The following is a 5,375-nucleotide window of genomic DNA, read 5'->3' as shown; positions in this document are numbered from 1 at the left end:
TAATTTAATTTACTGCATTAAATGCACACAAATTTACACTCTTTTGTCCTAAGGACTCTGATTACTGGTATTTTTCATATGTGAAATATAATTTCCATCAGATGTCTCATAAATTACATTATTGGCATTGAAGAAGAACAATACAATAGATCAAATACATAGTTATTGTAAGGTTTCTTCTTTGCTATAGATGTTACTGCAGCTCAAGCCAAAGCAAGGGAGATGGCTGAAGGACAGATTAATGTCCTGCAAGTCAGAGCATTAATTCTGTTCCTGTATTTCTCTATGGTTCTAATAATATGATTTTGACAAACATATGTAGTAATAGGTATTCCTCACTTTCACAATAATCTGCTGTGAGCTTAGATCACTCTGTAGCTCTGCCTAAAAGGATTGTTCAGTACTGAAAAAAAAAAACACCACATGTGGACCTAACATGTCTTACATGTAACATCAAATTTGCAGAAGATCACACTGGAAGCTTTAACTACAGCATGAACAGAAATATAGGCTGGAATGGAAAGCTTCTACATTAGAATCATGAGCTAGCATTACAATGGTCTAATTATTACAGTATCAGCTCTAGTTTGAAGTAAGTGGAAACTCAGAATCTTGTTTACTTACTGCAATATAGAATATATTCTAAAAGCACATAGAAAACTGAAAAAATGCAGTTCAAACATAATCTGAATAATGATTGAGTCATAGAATCTCAAAGGTTGGAAAAGACCTCTAAGATCATCGAGTCCAACCATTCATCTACCACCAGTATTTCCCCACTAAACTATGTTCCTCAGTACAACATCTAAATGTTCCTTGAATATATCCAGGGACAGCGACTCAACCACCTCCCTGGACAGCCCATTCAGTGCCTGATCACTCTCTCATAAAAGTTTTTCCTAATATCCAACCTGATTATAATGCACATAATCATACTAATAATGTCTTAGTTACTTGCAACATACAAACACAACATAGACGATACAACACTCAACCCTCACCAAAAAGGCCAAGAAGCAAACTACCTCATATACAACCTATACAAGAGCTGTGTCACATATAATGCTTCCTATTTTATTATCTTGGTCCATCCAGAGGTGAATGTTGGTGGTTTGGCATCGTGAGACAGATGGCAGCAGAGGGGCAATCTGAAAAAATGGTATCTGGCATGAAGGTGTGTATGGAACAAAGATGTGTCACTGAATTCCTCCATGCAGAAACAAATAGCATCCACTGACATTCATTACTGTTTACTGAGTGATTCTGGAAATCAAACAATGGATATGAGCACAACGTGGCAGTGTTGGTGCATTTCAGCACTGAAAACAGCGACAGTGGGTCATCTCTGTTGGTGCAGATTTTTAGGAATGCAAGCATACAGGCTCTTGTTCATCACTGGTGAAAATGCACATCTAGTGGTGGGGACTGTGTTGAAAAATAATGTTTTGTAGCTGAGAATTTGCTCTATCATGCAGTATTACTGGACTCCTTGTCATTTCCATGGAAATAAATAGGAGGCCTTACTTTCAGAACAAGTTACATATGTTTTGTATAGCTATTTTCAATATTTTGATAAATAACAAAATGTATACGTTTACTTTTTACATTTTTAATTTATTCAGTATTTTCTTTACCCAGATTTTCAGGCACAATGATTAGAACTACAAAGGGTTGGATTTTCTGGAGTTATCTTCAACATTTCTCATTTTGCGCTTTCCCACACTGGGAACCATTTCACATCCTAGTGGACATGTAATTGATTTGTTTAGTGTTACTATTTAGCAACAACTGCTACAAAAGGTCAAGATGTATTCTCTCCCACTGCAACACTTAAGACTTGTGAAAATATCTTGCACAAGGAAAAAGCAAAGAAAGAAGTCCATTTCTCTTGGTCAGAGTGTGGACTTCTATTTATTCTAAGGGCGTTCATTTCAGATCATTTTCAATATAGAATGTTTACCATTTGGTTGTATACTGGTTTTTGTTTTTGTTTGTTTTTTGTTTGTTTTTTGTTTGTTTTTTGTTTTTTGTTTTGTTTTCCCAGAAAGTAACTTTTTTCACTGTGAAAGCAATTCATTAAATTGCAAAGCCTTGATTATAGGTCTCATTCCTGCATGGTGGTTATGCAAGATTCTTTTCTACTCTTCTTCATTTGCAGATTTTTTATTTATTTATTTTAATGTGGAACTCATTCATTGGAAGTAAACTGTTAAGTGGCACAAGTGGCACTTCAAAAATTTTCCTACCAAATGCCATAACAGAAACAAAAGTACAAAGGTCCAATAGTTACAGGTTACAGGGAAAGCTGGCTGGACAGCCAGGCCCAGAGAGTGATAAGTGAATGTAGTTAAATACAGCTCGTGAATGGTCACCAGTGGTGTGTCTCAGGAGTTCGCAATGGAGCTGGCCCTGGAGCTGGCCCTTTCTAATATCTTTGTTAATGATCTTTATAAGAGGATTGAATGCACCCTCAGTAAGTCTTCGAATGACACCAATCATGTTGATCTGCCAAGGGATAGGAAAGCCCTACAGAGGAATGTGGATAAGCTGGATTGATGGGCTGAGGCCAATTGATCAACAAGACCATGTGCTAGGTCCTGCACTTTGGCCACAATGCCATGAGATGCCACAGGCTTGAGGAAGATGACTGTTGGCTGACAATCAGCTGAACATGAACCACCAAATGTCTCAGGCGGTCAAGAAAGTTGACAGCATTCTGGCTTGTATCAGAAACAGTGTATCCAGAAAGACAAGAGAAATGACTATCCCTCTGTTCTCAGGTGAGGTAGTGCCTTGAGTACTTTGTACAGTTAATGGCCTTGGTACAAGAAGACATCAAGGCCCTGCACATGATCAGAGAAGGGCAACAGAGCTGGTGAAAGGTCTGGAGAACAAGTCTTATGAAGTGCAGCTGAGGGAACTAGGATTGTTTAGTCTGGAAAAAAAGAAGGCCCAAGACCTTACCGCTCTCCACAACTGCCTGAAAGGGGGTTGTAGCAATGTGGGGGGTTCATGACCTAACACTGTGCCTGGAGTGATTCAAGTTGGATATCAGGCAAAAATCCCTGCTCAGAAAGTGGTAATACAACAGTCTGCCCAGGGAAGTGGTAAAGGTACTGTTCCTTGAGATATTCAAGAAATGGTTAGAAATAGCATTTAGGGACATGGTTTAGTGAGCACGGTGGTGACAGGTCTGTGATTGGTCTGGATAATCTTAGTGGTCTCTTCCAATCTTAATGATTCTGTGTTTCTATGATAATAACACTATCATACAGTTTGACTTTTATTACCAATTTTCAAAACTTGACTTCTGAAAGACATTCTTTCTCCTCACACAGTGCATTCAACTCTTTTATTAATGGACCATTAAAAGATGCTTCATTGTTCCTTAATGGCATAATATATTATAGAAGTCTGGTCAAGGAAGGGATTACATCTCTCAACCTGAGGACGTCATATAAAAGGCCATAGCTAATAATCAGAAAGAAATAAAAATTTACTAATATAGCTCAGCCAACTATTCAGCGAATTTTTGAACATTCTTTCATCAAAAAAAGTGTTTTAAAAATTGTCCAGAATTAAACCATTTCTTAAAAAAAATCTAATCTGAACTTCGAACATTGACTTGAACATGTCATTCATACGCCTAAGCATTTGAGAAATTACTAGAATGGAATAAGTATAATATTTTAAAGAAAAACTAGTATTTGCTCTAGCTCCTGAATATCATTTTTAATGAATCAGTGGTTCCATACCTGATTTCTAAAAAAATTCTCAATACTAGTGCAGGTAGTGAGGCAGCAAACAAAAGATTCCTTTACCCAATGCATTCTCCACTTACTTTACACAGTAAAGGGCCTCAGTACAAAGAAAGCATTACATAGAGCATTTGAATATCTGAAGTATCACAGTACAGTTTAGCTAATAAAGTGATATGGAGGCACTTGCATAACTATTTAGAATAGTAAACTTCTGTGATTTCTGCCTGACAGGGGCACAAACGGTACAAATATTCCCACACAGTATGCACGGTTCAGCATCACTGCGACAAAATCCTGTTCCCTTCTGAGAGTTTTCCATAGCCTGAGATCAGAAATAATGATATGTATCTGCATTTCAGAGACAAAAAAAAAACCCAAAACAAACAACAACAATAACAACAACAACAACAACAAAAAACCTGGAAGCAAACATTTTAAAGGAGCTCCTCTGACTCTGCAAATTAGTCAAGTCTGTAGATAACATAACTGTCATTTCCTCATTCCACACAAATGAGGCAGTAATAAATCTCCAGAAGCATGGCTCACCTTTCATCTATAACCTCATTTCAAACAACCTCTTCAGCTGTTTCAAACAACCTCTTCGGCTGTGAGGAAGCCTCATCAGGAAATGACACATGAAAGTCATTCCTGTTCACTGGCTAACTTTTTATAGAACTATTTGTAACAGAACAGAAGACAAAAGATGAGCACAGAATCTTTTTTATATTTAGAATTCAAAGTGTATGTTCTCCTGCTTTCACTGTTACGTTCAAATTTTCATTTTTGTTTATTCATTTTACTTCATTATTTTACCTTTTATTATTATTATTATTGTTATTATTATTATTATTATTTATTTATTTATTATTTGTGGTTAACTAAGCAGTTTCTAAGACTTCAGGAAGGTTGTGCAGAGAAACCGTTTTGGCAGATCACGTTAAGCTTTCAAATACACACATTTGTCATTAGGTATGAGAAAGGCTAAGGCCAAAAACAATTCAGAATGAAAAGGAAAACTCTGCTCTCCCCATAATGTTAAGTTTTAAAACTGTATGCTTTTACATTCATTCTTTAAAATACTACTAGTAATCCTATTTTCCTTCTACACAATTTTGCCCTGGAGGTATTGGATCTAAAGCACTGTGTGATCTAGAGCTGAAAATGAATGACAACCAAGTAGCGACAGTTTTAGCTATCAGCAATCAGGCAAACATTTGGTTTGAACAAAATTACTTTATTGAAATTTTTAGTGGAGCGATAAAGGGTGCATTATGGGATCATGCTAATGCCCTGCACAAAAACAGCTGAGACTTCTGGGACAGTTAATACAGGATGGAAATATCTACTGCTATTGCTGCCACTGCATTTCTATTGCCAGAAGACATGACTGTCTGAACTATTCCATAAGAATTTTTTTGAGACTGGGCTGCATCAGTTTGATTAACTCTTGCACTGAAAATGGACAAAAGAAATGGGTGCTTTCTCATGTGCCCACATCATAATGTCTCATCTACAGTGAATGAAGTAAACAGCATTGTTCAATTACACACAGTTGCTGCAAAGCAAGATGGATTTATTTTATATTTGCAATCTTTTTTTTTATTTTTCGGCCAT

The sequence above is a fragment of the Meleagris gallopavo genome, chromosome Z (assembly GCF_000146605.3).
Source record: "Meleagris gallopavo isolate NT-WF06-2002-E0010 breed Aviagen turkey brand Nicholas breeding stock chromosome Z, Turkey_5.1, whole genome shotgun sequence".
Classification (NCBI taxonomy): domain Eukaryota; kingdom Metazoa; phylum Chordata; class Aves; order Galliformes; family Phasianidae; genus Meleagris; species Meleagris gallopavo.
This window is presented reverse-complemented; position numbering follows the sequence as displayed.